The 18,494-nt window shown below is 34.7% G+C and overlaps 1 long non-coding RNA gene and 1 pseudogene across 1 annotated transcript; both read right to left on the bottom strand.

Moving 5' to 3' along the window:
* Nucleotides 1-1,939: 1,939 nt before the first annotated feature.
* Nucleotides 1,940-4,882, bottom strand: LOC112698229 (uncharacterized). The gene is made up of 3 exons (XR_003151449.2): nt 4,396-4,882; nt 3,654-3,798; nt 1,940-2,713 (listed from the first exon to the last, which is right to left on the bottom strand). It is a non-coding gene; the product is annotated as an uncharacterized lncRNA (long non-coding RNA).
* Nucleotides 4,883-7,046: 2,164 nt separating this feature from the next.
* On the bottom strand, nt 7,047-9,392 carry LOC112696937 (uncharacterized; annotated as a pseudogene).
* Between the last annotated feature and the right edge of the window lie 9,102 nt (nt 9,393-18,494).

Below are 18,494 nucleotides of genomic sequence, written 5' to 3'. Positions count from 1 at the left end.
ACATATACAAATGATTTTTTTTTCAAATTAATTTTCAATTCAAAATTTAAATTTTCAAACAATAAAATTTGTAGATTAAGCAAATAATAATCATTTACATAATTTATCTAATTAATTAATTAAAACAAAAAAATAACAACCATGCAAATCTGTTCTAAACGCCGATTAGATCTCACGGCTCTGTTCTGGTCGTCGCTGCTGTGCTCTCACTACATGTGCTCCCTATGGCCGCGACTCAGTACTTTCCAGCTATATGCTTTCTTCCGCCGCTTCCTCCTCCATATCCATCACCACACATTGATGATTACCACGAACTCCACCGCACCCACGGGGACGACCACGCCATACCATCATGCACCACCATAGCAATCGGCTCCTCATCCACCGCCATAACCCTACCACCATCGCTGGCGTTGCTCCACCGCGACGACTCCTCTGAAGGTTAGAGCCATCAAGTACAATGACATCCTCTGCCTTGGTGAGTACATAAACTTTCTCCATCTCCAATTTAGATTAGGAATAGGAAGAAGAAACGAACGGAAAAAGGGAAGAAAAAAAGAGGAGGAACGGATGATGAAGGAGAAGAATCGATGAAGAAGAGGAGGAAGAGAGAAGAAAGGAAACAGAGGATGGAGAACACAGATGATGGAAAATTGGGAATGAATCCCCTTTTTAATTGATTTTGAATTCGAAATTTGAAATTTCAGGTGTGTACATGTAAATAAAGCTGTAAAGAATGATAAGAAAAGTAGACACGATATTCAGAAGAGTAGTAAAATGAGGATGATTTGATCATGGGTGTTATTGTAATAATGATCATACATAAAAAATTTGAAAAAATCTAGAGGATGCCACATAACATATTCCACTACTGAATAAACCTTCTTTTAAAGGATTGTTATAGGATTATTTCAAAACTTTCCTTCTATTTAATTTTTGTACAATATATTAGAAAAAAAAATATAAGTAGACAATAAAAATATTAAATAATATGAACAATAAATATATCAGATGTTCAATTTACTAAGTATAGGGATGTACATAGTTCGGCCCGGTCCAAAGATCCGGCTCGGTCCAAAAATCCGGCCCGATTCTGAACACTTTAGAGGCTAATTTAGTATGATTTTATCGGGTTTAGGGCCGGGTAAGGGTCTCAAAAATAGATCTGGTCATTATTTCGGATTGAGTCCGGGTCATAACTCGGGTCACCCGAACTCGGTCCGGTCATCATACACAATTAATATTGTGTTATTAGTGATGGATGATGACTATTCTTATGTGGAATTTAAATATTGTAAACCTTAATATTTTTTGTTATTAGTCATTATAAGATTATAAGTTAATCTTTTATGTTTAAAATGTATAAGACTTTAGACTAATGCATAATATTGTGTTATTTGTATTGATTTAAATATTTGATGTTATTATACAATATTAGTATTGATTATGGTTATGCTTTAATTTTAGAGAATGGTTGGTTCTTGTTATATTTTTTTAAGTGAATTTTACTATGTGAATTGTGAAATAATGGTTGGAGATTAGGTGATTTTTACATGTTAAAGCCCGGTTTTCATCGGGTCTAGAATCGAATTAGGGTCTAAAAATTAGGCCCGGTTTATATTTCAGGTCAGGTCTAGGTTAAGCCAAACCCGGTGTGGTCCGGCCCATGTACACCCCTAACTAAGTGTATAGATGGTTATTCTAATATTAAAATTTAGGTGGGTAATTTGGGAGTGTAATATATTTTTATTTTATTGAGCCAATTTTAAAATCTATTGTTCATATTGTTCACAAAAACTATTGTCTACCTAGCAAAGTCTATTAAAAAATCATATCTGCACATCAAAGTAATATTGTCATCCAAATTTAACCAAGTAGACCCAACATCAACAAAAACCACTCATTAAAAAGATAATGATTACACGTGCACATATCATTCTTCCAACCAAGTCATTTACATTCACGGGTAGGGCTAGTAATGGGTAGGGTAGGGTAGGGTTTGGATCCTACCCTGACCCTATCCGCGGGTTGAAAATTTTATTAAAACTATACCTTACCCTACCCGCGGATTAAGAATCTCTCAACTCTAACCATACCTACATCCTAAAATTCTGAACCCTACCCTACTCTACTCTACTCACAGAAATATCAAATTTTTTCAAAGTAAATATAAAATTCAATCATTTCGAATTTTATACATATTAATGACATAAAAAATAAAAAAATAATGCTTTAAATTACTAAATTAACTAACTAGTTTTATTGGTTGTTCACTTATTGTAAGTCATTACATAAGAGAGGTTGTGGGTTCAACTCTCACTTCCTTCACTATATACCTAATTTTTATAAAATATGTATTATATATGAGGTGCGGGTAGGGTACACCCTAAACCCGTACTCTACCCTCTCGCAGGCATACCCGAACCGTACCCTACCCTACCTGCAGCGGGTCAGGTAACCTATGAATTGCCAGCCCTATTCACGGGGCTTTATGTTATCGTCGTTATCGTCATTTTCTTCTTCTTCTTCGCGTTCTTCCTCCTCCTGTTCATTCTCCTTCTCCTTCTCCTCTTCCTCTTTCTTTTTCTTCGCGTGTTTTTTTCTCATTGTCATTCTTTTGTTGCAGCTGTTATTGTTGTTATTGCAGTAGAAGATAAGGAGAAAGAGTTTTGAATTGAGCAGGACAACAAGGCCAAATGCATCTTAATTCACTCTGAAATGAACCAAAATTATATAATAATTGCGACACAATTAGCTAAAAAATGAACCAAAATTACATAATGATTGCGACACAATTAACTCAGAAAGAAAGAGAAGCAGAGAACAATGATAAAGAATCTGCAGAACCCAGAGTTATGTTAAATTTGAGTAAATAAAGAAGAATTTTGAGAAAATAAAATGAGAAAGAGAAGTTGAAGAAGAAAAAATGAAAAAGAAGTAGTAGAAGATGAGGAGAAAGAGTTTTGAATTGTGCAAGATAATTGTGACACAATTAACTCGGAAATGAACTGAAATTACATAATAATTTGTGACACAATTAATTCAGAAAGAAAGAGAAGTAGAGAACGATAGTAAAGAATCTACAGAACTCAGAAATTGTGTTAAATTTGAGTAAATTAAGAAGAATTTTGAGAAAATAAAATAAGGAGAAGATGAATAAGAAAAAGATGAAAAAGAATAAGAAGAAGTAGTAGAAGATGAAGAGGAAGAGGAGAAAGAGTTTTGAATTGTGTAGGACAATGAGTCCAAATGCACCTTAATTAACTCAGAAATGAACAGAAATTACATAATGGATTGCCACACAATTAACTCAGAAATGAACCGAAACTTACCATAATGATTTCGACACATAAACTTAGTTCGAAAACAAGCACACAAACAAGATTGAATCATGAACAAAAACCAAGGTTGCGAGAAGCGAACCGGTTATCGAACCGGTCAAATAACTGGTTTAATAGTTTAATGGTTCAACCGAAATCGAACCATGGTTGAACCGTTTTAATTCAATATACATTAAAATTATTAAAATTTAATATACATATAGATATTATAAAAACTAAAGCAGTAACTAGGTATTCTTGTTTGTGCATTTCAGTGTAAAAGAGTCATGCATATCATAATTAAATCAATTTTTTCTTGTATTTTCAAATTACCTTTCACTCTATGACTTCTTGGCTCTTGCACGACAATAAACTGGTGTTGGTGCTGCATAATTCTCCTATTCAAGTTTATCATCTGAGAGCAATTTCTTTACCTCTAATGACATTCTTGGCAACAACATACACTTGTTTTTGGAGGCTAGAACCAAGTAGATCAAATTCAATAATCACAAAAAAGAATTCAGAATAACAAACTTACATAAAAATTCAAATCACTGGCAACAAAAAATTCAGAATCATAAAGAATTTTATCAAAAACTTCTAATCAAGTATTCAACAACAAAAACTCAGTATTCAAAAACAGAAAACTCAGCCTCCAAAGTCAAAAAATCCAAAAACAGAAAAACTAAAAGAATCCATACTCAAAACAAAGAATTCATACTCAGCATCAAAGTAAATTCAGAATCACATCACCAACAACACCCAATTCAAAACACACAATTAAAAAAATTAACAACCACCATTAAAATCAACCATCAACCACAACTCATAATGACAGCAATCCAGAATCCAGACCAATATATCAATTCATAGCTGATACAATTCATACAGTATTCAACATAATTAAATTCAACAATTCATCTAGTTAATTCAACAGAGCAGAATTCTAAAATTGAACATACATCAAATTTATTCAATATTACAAAATGATTAATCATATAATAAACAAAATTAAAAAATTAAAAAACAAAACAAGAGAGCAGAAAGTGAGAGGGACGAGGATTGAAAAACTCACGGCGACGGCGAAGATGTTGAGGAACGACAAGGATTGAAGAACTCACGGCGACGGCGAAGAGTCCAATGCAGCACATGTACATTCGCACTTCGCAGAGCGTGGTGCTCGACAGAGAGAGAGATGGCTCAAAGACAGAGGCATTTTGACGACGAGAAAGAGGCGACCGACGACAGCGAAGACAGAGGCGGGCTTCACGACGAGCACAGAGACAGTGAGGAGAAGAGTGGCGGTGGCTGAGACTGAGAGTGAGAGAGACACTGAAACAATGAGAATCCATGCACATCAACCTCAGACACAGCTTCACTGCCTCCTTCCTCCGCCGCTTCCGAGGGCTCCGCTCATTCTTCCGCTCCTCTCCAAAGCTGCCACCTTTGAAATTAGGGATTTTGCCAGTGAGAGTGAGATTGAGAGTGAGCGAGAAGGGAGAGGAGCATTTGGGGGATCTTCTCGCGTTTTCTTTTTTTCTTAAAAAAAAAAAACCAAAACGGCACCGTTTTGATGTGAATGAGAGAACCGGACTTTAGAAAAAACCGACTGGTTCAACCGATTAACTGCCGATTTTACCGATTTTGTTACCAATATTTTGCAGGCTGATTTTTGGCATTAACCAGACTATCTAACTGACCGGTTTCCGATTAACCCAGTCGAACCGACTAATCTAGTCTAATTTTCAGAACCTTGACAAAAACACATTCAAAATCAATTTTGAATCAGACGTTAGTATGTTTCTTCTTCTTCTGTCTTGTTTAATATTTTCTTCTCTTTTTCTTGGTTTTATTCCTCACAAGAGAGTAAGCTATAAAGAATTCTGAGAAAATGAAATAAGAAGGTGAAGATGAAGAAGAAAAAGATGAAAAAGAAGAAAAAGCATTAAAAAATGAGGAGAAAGAGTTTTGAATTGTACAGGATGAATCCAAATGTGCCTTAATTCACTCAGAAATGAACCGAAATTACATAATGGATTGTGATACAATTAACTCAGAAATAAATCGAAATTATATAACAATTACAACACAATTAACTCAATTCGAAAACAATGACACAAATAAGACTGAATCATGAAAATAAACACATCGAAAATCAATTTTGGATCAAACAACATCATCAATATGACAAAAATTCAATAATAACAATAACAATAACGATAATGACAATATGTATAAGAAGAAGATGAAAGAATGAGAATGAGGTGATGGATGTTGTTGGTAATGGTGACAAAGAAGAAGAAAAACGCATGCATGAGGTTAAAAGAAGAAAAAGAAGAAACAGCGCCATCAGGGGAGAAGAAAAATAAGTTTGGATGTGGAGAATAATTCTTAAACAAATTAATGTGTTTAATTGGTTTTAAACTGTCACACAATATGAATGGACTTTTTGGTCTTATGTTTAACACGGGAATGGATCGTATAACAGTTAAATTTTTAGCGCATTTTTTCTTCCTCTCTGTCTTTGTTTCAGGAGCATGGGACCATAGAACAATTATATGACTAATGACTTTAAATATCTATGGTTGGTTCAAATTTATAAATGACTACATTAAATTTCATACAAAATTTTTGCATTGAATAAGGGATTGTATACTCAACGTCAACGATGCTTCTTACCGCCACCCTTTTTCCCTTGTTTCCCTTTACCTCCTCTCTTGTTCCATTTACTAGACATTCCAGTGTCATGATCTCTTGGGTAGCGTTTGTTTGTAGAGACACGACAGAACAGGACACTGAAACAAAGACAATAGGACAGAGACATTAAAAATTATGTTTTGTGTATCGTGTTTAGATACAATGGATAGGACACTAATGTAATGTCCAGTATTATGTTTGGATACACATGGACAATACTAAAATATTATATAAAATGACTAAAATAGCCATGTGATTCCAAATTTTTTAGTATAAACTAATTTAATAAATAATGAGAGTACGTAGGAGTACAAACAGTAAAAATTTGAAAAAAATATTTGAAGCAGTAAAAAATTTTAATAAAAAATTATATAATGATATTTATATTAAAATAAAATTTATAAATATAATTATTTTTTTTAAATTTATTATTAATATGTAGGAATACATATGGTTAATATTAACAAAAAAAATCTGAGTTTGATTAATAAAAAATTTTATTTAGATTAATAAGCCAATTAATTTTAAATACAAAATCAGTTTTAAAAAAAATCCCTTTTTAAATGGAAAAAAATTAATTTTTGCACATAAAAATCTATTTTTATTTAGAAAATTAATTTTTTTATCTAAAATTTTATTTTCTTTTCAAAAAATTAATTTTTTTAAATTATATAAAATCAATTACAATTTATAAATTATTTTTTAGCATTTTAAAATATCAATTTTACCTTTATAATATTTATCTTTTAAAAGTCCAGACTAATTGTTTTTGTTATTATTTTTATTACAAATCAAATAATATAATATAAGGTTAAAATGATGTTGAAGTAAGAATGATAAGAAAAAAGAAATTATCCAGTCCAATAAAAATTTTTATAAAAAGGAGAGAGTACCTGAGAAAAAAAAGAGAAAGAAAAAGAACATAGAGATAGAAAAAGAACATGGAGTAAAAAAAATACTTTCTGAGAACAACGCAAAATAGAAAAAATAAGAAGGGGTAACAGTGGAATAATAAAAAATAGCACCATGGACAAAAAAGAAAAAAATTCATAAAAACAGTCTGTGTCCCTGTTCCAAATCCCGTGTTCATCATTGTCCTTCGTAAAAGAGTGGACACAAAAGTATAAAAAACTGTCCCGGAGACAATATGTTCAGTGTCCATGTCTTTACTTCCAAACGCATTTTAAGAATGTGCTGTCCATGTCTCCGTGTCCTGTCTCCGAAAACAAACGCTACCTTGACGTTGATGGTGCTGAATTTAATAAATGCCTCACATCCAGTATGCCGTTTCTAAAATGACCTTCACTTGATCTCAAACCCCTGTCCTCGGCCTTGTGCTTACCTGCCGATTTTTTACTGCTACCACTATGCTTTCCACCAAATTGTCCAAGAATCAAACGCTGCAAAACGTGGACAGATAACAATAACATACTAATAGAGTCGTTACCATGCAAGTCAGGCAAAAAGAAGAAAATAAGTATTTCAAATGTTTCTCCCTGAATCTTGAAGAATCCGTCAAAACATTTATCCTTTTCACAAATGCCTTGCAAACGTGGTTTCTTACATTAAAGAGAATATTTGAAACTAGATAGACAATTTAAATTTTCAAATGAATGGGGCAAATATAAATAATTTATTACAAAAGAAAATTTTGAAAATAGAAAAGAAGTTAGGATCTTATGAGCAATGCTACATGACCAGCAAATATTATCATTTTTGGCCAGCACTTAACCAGCAATAATTTGCACCCATATTTACAAGGGTTTTCAACACAAGAACATTATAGTTTGCACCTATATTTACCAAAGTTTGCCACATGAATCAATACAGTTTACACCCACATTTTTTCAGAATTTGCACACATGAAATAGTAAAATTTAATTGTTAAAGACAATTTAGTGTTTGTGCTAGCCAAATGATGGCCAAAAATAATAAAAATTGCTGGGCCCCAAGAGTTTCTCAGATTATTTTTGCCTAATCAAAAAGTTTGTAAAAAGAAATTACCTCTTGAAGCATTTTCTGTTCTCTCTCCTTTTGTTTCTTCAATGTTGGACGTGCCACACTTAGGTAATCTCTGTTTCTTGGGGGGCTAAATAAAGGAAAACAAAAATCCATTAAAGCTTGCATCTTGATTCTTGAGCATGCTGCTGATAATACCATTTGCAATGGTACATGATGTTAAAAAATAGCATCAACAGATAGTCCTAACCTTCCCACCAAGAGAGACGACCTTTTGATTCTCAATCTTTTTACGTTCTTTCCACATCATATGTGAGTAGCCTAATAAAAAATTGTTAATCATTAGTTATTATAACAAACAAATGCTCTACAATAATAGATAGACATCGTGAGAAGGTGAATAAAACCAGTAAAACTGATAATGATAATCGTATATAGTTTAGCTCCATATCTCCAATATATAGAAACCTTATAAAACTCACTAAAAAACTTGGATAGTAACAAACTTGCCTACATCGGATCATGGTGGGAGGGTTACATAGGTTATAAGCAAGAAGGGAATAATGAACTAGACAGGCAGGAGATTGGTTAGACCTATTTTCTTTTTCTCTTCCTACAAGATGAAATTGGTTAGAATTCGGAAGAAAGTTGGCACTCCTTAACTTCTTCAACTATGTGTTTCCTTCATCTACCTATACTCTTTTCAAATTTTCCAGAGATTGAGATTATTAAAAAGTCCGCATTCTAAGAAGGAGATAAAAGGAGGATAAGAGGCTCGTTAAAATGTTTATTCCTATACCAATGAAATGATAAGTTCTAAAGATAATCTCACCAAATCCATGAACTACCAAAGAAAGTGAAAAAGTGAATTCAGTGTTTGAAACAAAAGACTCTAAACACAACTATGGTGCACTAAGTTCCTGTAGATTATGTTATTATGCCCTATCACAACTATCTAACCAAATAAATTAGCATAATCCATAAAATTCTACTTAGAGCATTTCGTAGCCAAGTATGTATAGTAAGGATTAAACTGCATCAGGAGAGAGCAAAGAAATCCGACCTATTTACAAATAATAAATAGTAAAATCAGCCTGACATCAAAGTATATTATAACTGTTAGTAATATTCTTTCTCTCGTCTTAATGTTATTCTTTTTTTATCCAAAAAAAAAAAACTAAGTAAAAGATCAAAACACATCAACAAGAGAAATTAGATTTACCAAAAGGTAAAGATAGGAGATAACAGCCAAGAGAAGGGAAAGCTTCAAATGAGAAAAGAATAAGGGACATACTAAAATTTTCAACTTCTTTCATAATTTTCCTTATGTCCATCTCTTGATCCTGCATATCATTATGTTCACTTGGAGGACCATTGTCTCCCCCCTACCTTCTTATTCTTGTTCATCTTTCCCATCACTGCTTGAGAAATTGAAAGACAAAAATTGATTACAAAAGTCACAAACAATTGAAAACTTTGAAACATAAATATATTCTAATATAAATCTTAAAAATTAAAATACGACATCAACCAAAGTCTCATAATCATAGTTATCAGAACCAAACCAGCAATTGACCCGGTCATACAACCCAATCACTGGTTCAACTCACGGGTTCAACTGGTACACTAGGTCACAATTAAATATAAATATGAAATTACAAAACATAAACTTAAAATTACAAATTCAAGAGCATGTCTTCACAAACACATTAATAATAATTAAGTATCAACTCTTAGACATGACTAATGATGCAAACATAGATAATAAATTAGTCACTAATACAAAATACTTTCTCAATTCAAATAAACAAGAGCAAAAAACATGACATAATCAGTAAATTAATGATTAACAAACTAATCAAAAACATAAATTCAACTAATTTATAAATCAATCCATCAAATACCATTATACCAATAGTCCAATACTGCCTGTGTAACAAGAGCCTCTGTACAGAAACTATCTGTTCTTACAGCAACAAATTCTTCTCAGTGATTATTTTCAGCAACAAATTCAACTCAGATATTTTCAGCAACAACAAAAATTAGCTCAGCAACAAATTCAACTCAACAGCAACCATAAATTTAGCTCAATGCAACAACAAATTCAACTCAATACAACAATAAATCGAACTCAATACAGCACCAAATTCACAGCAACAAAATTAACGGGACAAGGGAAAATTGAAAAAGAGAGAAGAGGGGAGTGCAGGGACTCACCAGCCACCATGGTCGACGGCGACTTAGCCACGAAACCGGCGAGAAGGAAGCGACGGAGAAGCCTCGGAGCAAGAATACGACGAAGCGGAGGAGCCCAGGGACAAACTGTTGCTAGCGTCTCCTTTTGCCGCCGATGACAACGAGCCGAGGGAAGGCGGAAACACACAGACCACGAGGAGACGCCGGCGACTGTGAGTGAAGACGAGTAGACGACGACGACGAGACCAGGGACAAGCTGCTGGATCCGGTTTCGTCTGCTTCTGCCGCCGGCGAGAGAGTTGGACAGGCTGGGAGAGATGTTGAGAGAGAGAGAGAGAGAGGCAGAGACTCTGAGACTGTGAGACAGTGAGAGAGAGGGAGAGACTTGAGAGAGGCTGATCTACGGGCGTAGGGTTCGACCCTTGGAAACGACATCGTTCGATTTTTTAAAAGGGGAATACTATAATGTCTATCACTTTCTACCTAAGTTACTAAAAAAGATAAATAAATAATATTTAATAAATTTTACATGATTTACTTTTTATTTTAAATATTTTATTTTTTACTTTAAAAGAAAAATTAGGCAATTTAAGTATCATAGAACTCACCTTTTTAAAAAGCATGGTCCGATTCGGGTTTTATAAACTGACTGGTCAACAGTTTTTATCAAAATCGAGAGTCAGTCCGGGTTTGCTGCAGGGTTAGTCTGTTGAGTGGCTCGTCCGAAACCGACAAATCCGATATCCTAAATTAATATCCTAATTTCCGGTTTCAGCAGGATACGTGTCATAACCCCGCTCATGTTAGGTGAGTGAATTCTCTTATTCAACGCCCGTGTTTCATTTTCAATTTTCAACTCCCGTGTTTCACTAGTCTTATTTTACATGAATCCATCCACCCAATCCATCCTTTTGAGTGTTGACAATTCCACTATTTTTGCTGCTGCCATTTATTGCCGATGTCAGTCCATTTCTTAATTTTTGTCCATGTTCTCACTCCCATGGTAGCCATTAGTAAGCGCCGAAGAAATTATACAATTTATTTGGTGTTAAACTAATAAACTCTAAAGCACAGTAAAATTTATCTACTAATGTATATCCATTATTTTTTATTGTCTGTTAATGTATTAATCTGTATTGTATAGCTATGTCTTTATGCATTTATTTATTAATTATTTATTTACGAATTTATTTATGTATCTATAACTTTTTTATTTGTCTATTATCTATTATTTGTGCATTTGTTTAAGCATTTAAGGAGAGCGACACTTATGGTGTAGAAAATCACACCAACTAGCGAAATCATTTTTCCGTTTATAGAGCATTTCCTCATTCGTCGCTAGCAGAGAATCTCGGCATCGATTTGGAATGTCCCGAGCAAAAGTGGAAGAGGCTGATCATGCCTTCCATGGTGGACATTGCAGGGATGAAGTCAATTTGAACGTCTCTGCCCTGCCAACAAACCTGATTTAGAAGATATTTTTTCGTTCCGATGGAAAAACCATAGGAAGAGGGAGGTGTATGTCGTGTAATTGGTATAATAGATTGAACCGAGCGGATAATATGGTGACTCATTTCAAATCGGAGGGGAGAAAGGCGGCCGTTCTTCACTTGGACAACCCCCTGAAAGAGGCTAACTGTGGGCGACTTTCTATGTCCGTGTTTGAAACTTCTGCCGCCGTTTCGGTTGCTGCTCCTCTTGACTAGACGTGATTTTTCATGGTGGGTACAGACACTGCCAAGGTATGTGCAAGATACTCAATAGATGGTCGTTCGAGTTCATTGATCACTTGGGACCCGTTCGGTTCCTGAAGGTCTGTTATTCCTGATCCGGGGTCTGACGGTTACCACTTCAACTGGTGCGGTATTTTACAACCCACACTACTAACCGGCAAGTGCACCAGGTCATACCAAGTAATACTTTACGTGAGTAAGGGTCGATCCCACGAGTATTGATGGATTAATCAACAATAGTATTTGATAGGATTAGTTAGGCAAACAGAAAATAGTATTTGGATGTTCAATCGTACAGAAACTAAAATAGTAAAATAAATGGCTTGGGAATAAAATATTAAGAGGGCAGTTAAGGCTTCAGAGTTATCTATTTTTCCGGATTTACTTTTCTTACTAACTATTTTAATTATGTAGGATTTAATTTATGGCAAACTATATGTGACTAGACCCTAATTCCTTAGACCTTCCTAGTCTCCTCTAAAATTCATTAACTGCCAATTCCTTGGTCAATTAATTCCAATTAGAAGCTACATGATCAAATTCCAGTTTATATGCCACAAAAACTCTAATTACCCAAAAATAAAAGGATTATATGTCACGTATCCCGTTAGATCCAGATAATTAAAATTTAGGAGAATATGTTTTCAAGCTGTTGTTCAAATAAAGAGCTTTTCCAAGTTTTACAGAAACTCAAATAGAAAGAGGGTCATACTTCTGTTCCATCCAATTTCATAAAATAAAGAGCGAAAACAATTCTTAAATTATAAATCCATGCATAAATTAAAGTAGAAAAAGCAATAAAATCAATCCATACAAATAGACAGAGCTCCTAACCTTAACAATGGAGGATTAGTTGCTCATGGAATGTGGAATGTAAATTTGTATAGAATTCCCTAATGGAATCCCCCTAATGGAATCTACCTAATAGAAGAGAAGTCTCCCTTTTTTATAACTAATCATAATTAATTTAAAATCTAATATTTAAAATTAAGATAATATCTTTTCCTATTTTAAAATCAAATTTGAATTTAAATCAGAATTAACTAACTACTCTGCGTCTTGTAACGTGGGAACCACTTGGCTTTACTGGATCCACGCCTAACTTGGGTGTTAAAATGGGGCCCAGAAATCACCCCAGCGTTTTCTGCGTTTTCTGCACGTGGCACATGTCACGCGTACGCGTCGATGGTCTTTTTCCCGAGTTACGCGGAAGCGTCGATCACGCGCACGCGTCGCTGAGCAAATCTTCAAATCACGCGTACGCGTCAGTCACGCATACGCGTCGCTCCTCGCAGCCATCTCCTTTGATTCTTGTGCTGCAGAAAACTCCATCAAATCCAGCCGAATGCTATCTAAAATAAATAAAATTATACAAAACTCAAAATAGCATCCATAGTGGCTAAAATATATTTAATTCTTAATTAAACTCAACAAATTAGATGCAAATTCACTAGGAAAAGATAGGAAAGATGCTCACGCATCATCAACCACCGTGATGAATGGTCTGCTTATGCCTTTCTCAGCATGGTGGGTTGTGATGATTACAAGATTCTCAGCCTCACGAAGCGTCACCTGGCAACTCCTGGATACGACATGCAAATGTATCTTTCGAGTGCGGGTTAGTGGAGTCCCGCTGCCCGGACCCCGCCAATAATTGATAGACTGAGCAGTGGGTATGTCGTGGCCAACATCTGTATTTTTTGGGTCAATAGTGAAGGTAGATTTAGGAAGAAACCGGTCTCTGTGGTTCGGTACGCAACGAAGGAGTCTGCATGGGATGAAATAGAAATAAGCGTAGGCGTATGTGTGGATCATCCCACGTTGATTGGCCACCATGATTATGTGGATTTCGGTACCTATGGGCGGTCCGCTTTAAGGTTCGGAGTACATGTGATGACCATCAGCCTTGGACCTGTAGGCGCAATGGCGTGGGGTCGGCATCTCTTTATTGGCGATCCTAACCTGATCGATACACTGTGTGTTAAGTTTGGTCGCGACCTCCTCGGGATCAGCCATTTTGTCCGTGATTTTGACAGTGTTGAGTCGTCGCTTGATGCGGTCGTTTCGGAGGCCCAGTTTCGGTCTATTGGTCTAACTAACGGAGTTGCGAGGTTCATTGGGTGCGTGAGATAGCCTGGAGTTGTTTGCATCAAGGGGTGCATGGGGTTTTCGCTAGAAGCCCAAATATTGCTGGATAACGTGTTGTTGTTTCCATGTTGCGTTTTGCGCTTTTGCTTTGTTAAGATTTCTGTACGCACTTTCTGAACAAGTTAGTGGTTTCCCATTTGTAATATTTAATTGTGGCCCCCGATTTGATTGCATGCTGTCCCCGGGGGCTGATGAGTTTGCTATGATTCTGATGTTCATCTCCATGTCTTTTGATCTATAAATGTGTAATGTTTTATTTATATTTTATAAATCCTGCAGTATATTCCACGGTTATGATGTAATGTATTGTGTAGTTTATATTAGTGAGGCCGGATCTGGATTTGGTGGTAACGAAAATGGCTGGTTTGGCCAGGCAGCTTGTGTTGCGGTTCCTTTTTTCCTCTCTTCGCAACTTATCATATTTTAGTCGCAGCCGGGCTATATTGCTTTGCGCTGGAGTTTTGTTCTGGCCATTTCAATAAGAAGTTATTAATTGATGCATCATTTTATTTCCAAGCATTGCCAGCTTTTTCTCCTGACATGGGCCCAATATGTTCTCTTTCTAACTGTGGATTGGGTGAGCATTGGCCCACTGTGATGTTGTCACCTTATCCTCATGCATCCACCCTTCATTCCCCTTTAAACCCTTGATTTGGCCGTCACTCTCTTCACTCAGGCTGGCACAGCAAGGCGTGTGTGTGATCGTTCCACCGGTCTTTCTTTTAGCCGTTCTTGTGGATCTTGCTCCTCGCCATAGCCAGCACATTTTCTTTTTCATATTACCTCAGTAATTCATTATTCATATCTTCTTTTGTTATTTACTTTATGTTTTTTATCACAATGATTTCACAAATAAAACCTCCCTACATGGTTATTATGCTATGATCGCTTTGTGTTGTACCATAAAGTGCGTCCTCCAACCTCATGCATGTAACATTGTTTTGCATCAACTTTTTCAGGATGATCCTATTCGTTGTATCTGAAAAAATTCTTTGACCTCAAGTGTTCACACCCTTGGCTTTTGAGCTACCTGTGGTCCGCTGCAGCTCCGGCATTTATGCGGCAAGGTACATTTCAGGAATTTCGAGGATATACGGTATGTTGGCACTATTTTGGTTGACTTTGGACTCCTCCATGCGTAGGTAATTTGTCATTTGTTCTTTTTGGTTATAATGGTAATATTAATAATACCTTCAAATAATAGTCATCCTCACTATTGCCGTCTATCGTTGTTCCCTGCTAATCTGATTTTGGGTGACTAACTTTAGCTATTAAGGATTACTGATCATCTTTACATTGGTAAACAAGCTATTAAATTTTATCAAGCCATGCCTTTTAATCTGCTGCTATCCCCCCGCTAATCTAACCTTGGCTACCTAACTTTTGCTATGCAAGTTTAGTGATGATCTTTACGCTGGATAACAGCTGATTAGATGCAATCAAGCAACGCATTTAATCGTGCTCCCCTAATTTTTGTCTGCCAAATTAATTCTTGTGTTATCTACTGCCATGCCTATCTGTTAGACCAGCATTTAGATTAAACATACATATACATATTTTGTTGTTTAGTATTTATATGCAGAATATATTTTAATGTGCGCTGTTGCTATTCCCTGCTAATCTGATTTTGGGTGACTAACTTTAATTATTAAGGATTACTGATGATCTTTACATTGGTAAACAAGATATTAAATCTTATCAAGCCATGCCATTTAATATGCTGCTGCCCCCACTAATCTAACCTTGGCTACCTAACTTTTGCTATTCAAGTTTAATGATGATCATAAAACTGGTAAACAACCGATTAGATGCAATCAAGCAACGCCTTTAATCGTGCTCCCCTTAATTTTTGTTAGACAAATTAATTCTTGTCTTATCTACTGCCATGCCTATCTGTTAGACCAGCATTTAGATTGTACATACATATAAATATACACTTTTGAAATCTTCCGCAGTGTTCATTTTTTACTATTACGTGCCAATTTCTTTTTTTCTTGGTTCCCATGTATCCCTCCATGTATCGTATATCCCCCTGACTTGCCCATTCAGCTTTTCTTACCCTCTAATTCATTCTTGTTGGTGAATCAATGCATTTAATTACTTTAGCTGTGTTTCATTCTTTCTCATTCGTCCTGTTCAACCCCTGTGAGTCTCGGGTGACAAGACATTTTCCTACCTGGAGTAATTGAACTTCAATTTCTTCCCTTGCTTCTAAATTTACTATGAATTTCATTTAATGGTATTCTATCTTGTTTCAGTCATACTTATGTCTAGAGTAATTAAACTAAGTAATTATCACTGCTATTTTTAGACTTCACCCTACTTGTTTGCTGATTGATCTCATCCAATGAGTTGCATTTATTGACTACCTGTCTATTATTCATTTTTATTGGGCTTTCTTCAAGAGGCGAAAACTTTTTCTTCTTCAAATTTTTTTCACTTTGATTGAGGATTGCGTATAAAGTGCTACGTATAGTCTCCGTAATTAATTCTGAGCCATCGAGATGAATTTTGTTTTTCCTTTTCTTATAAATTTGACCTCTTTTTTTAGGTTATACATTGTCATTATACTATACATTATATATTATATTATGTTATATTATATATGTATTACATTATCGTCATTATCATGATTATTAATCGTTGTATTACATGCTAAATATTTGAACTGCGTTATCTACTAAGCCGTCTGATCATCACATCAGCTGAGATTCTATGTATTGTGCTTCACGGGGCCCAAATTTTATTAATGACTACCGCTTGGTTCCTTGGATCCTTGAACAGGATCTGCTTAATTTTTTTTTGTCACTAGGTCAAATTGTTAATAACTTTGCTTTGTCATTTTAGTCAGTTAATAGGTCACGCTATTAATTACTTCAGTGTTTAATTTAAGTTACCCAACAAATAAGCATAAAAATAATCCCAGTGTTCACATATCTATTAGCCACGTCACTTATGAAGTATTTTTGTTATTACATCTTCAATATTTATTCATGTCAATCCTTTAGGCTATCTAATCCAGTGTCTTCTTTGATATCCGGGCCAGGGTGGCCCAAATAATATACCTGACTACGACTTCAGTTCCCTATATATTATAACAATACCAATAACTATGACACCATCTGCTCAATTAGTTTCTTCAGTGGTTAGATAATATAATTGTCATTGTTTCTGTTTTTGTATTATTCAAATATTTTTTTAAATCTCTAATTTTATCTCTCACCTTTTGAAAAATTACAACAACAATTATTATTTTTATTTATAATATAACATTAATTTTTGATAGGCACCAATTACTTTTTATTATAAACATTTCAATTTAGGCTATCTAATCCAGAGTCTTCTTTAGTATCCGGGCAAGGGTGACCCAAATAATATACCTCACTAGGGCCTCGGTTTCCTATATGCTATAAGAATAATATTAACTATCACGCCATTTACTCAATTAGTTTCTTCAGTGGTTAGATAATATAATTATCATTATTATTGTATTCTCCAATTATTGTTTATAAATTTTTTTATCTCTTACTCTTTAATCAATTACAACAACGATTTATTATTATTATTATTATTATTATTATTATTATTATTATTATTATTATTATTATAACATTAATATCTTTATAGGCACCGCTTACTCTTTATTATAAATTATAAATTATAAATTATAATTATAAATAAATATAAATATGTGAATAGGTCATTCATAATTCCGCCCATAACTATAAGCATTTCTCTCTCTCTCTCTCACATTCTCGGTCTATCCTATATCAGTAACTCAATCCACCACATTCCACACCTTTCCCCACCACTCCCCACCATTCTACTGTTTCCCCAAACTTTGGTTTTTTATTAGCCATGCGGTCACTATCTGGAATGTTTCAAAAGTTTATTTACGGCTTAGTGGACCATGGGTTAGTGATCAATATGTATCTTGCTTTCTATTTATGTTCAGGAACACATATCTATATGTTCCTTTTGTAGCGTTTTCTGTTGACAATCTTACCCAATATGAGAGGTTCTTACCCGTATATAGCATCTTATATTGTTGATCTTTTTGTGAAGTATGTGCCTTTGGCCATCTGCTGACTCAAGCGAAAATGGTGATCACAACCCTGATTTTTATAGGTTTCTCTTCCTTGCATTGGATCTCGTGGCCGTACGTTTCCTTTTGCCTCAAAACCTCACTTATTCATATATTCTATCTATTTCATATACTCTAATTCTAATATAAAAATAATCATCTGAAGCGTCATCTTTTATGGCACTCACAGCTTCATCCTTTTTTCCTTTGGCTAAATGGCCGCATCCCATATTTTCACCGGTACTTTTAATCTATAACATACATTTATATTCAAATTTATCTATGTATATAGCACATTATTTACATGATATATATTGTGTCCATATACATGAGTTGAAAAGTTCTTGATAATAGAAA

This window comes from Arachis hypogaea, chromosome 6, assembly GCF_003086295.3.
Source record: "Arachis hypogaea cultivar Tifrunner chromosome 6, arahy.Tifrunner.gnm2.J5K5, whole genome shotgun sequence".
Lineage (NCBI taxonomy): Eukaryota > Viridiplantae > Streptophyta > Magnoliopsida > Fabales > Fabaceae > Arachis > Arachis hypogaea.
The sequence above is the reverse complement of the archived record's forward strand: the minus strand, read 5'-3'. Positions and strand labels throughout refer to the sequence as shown.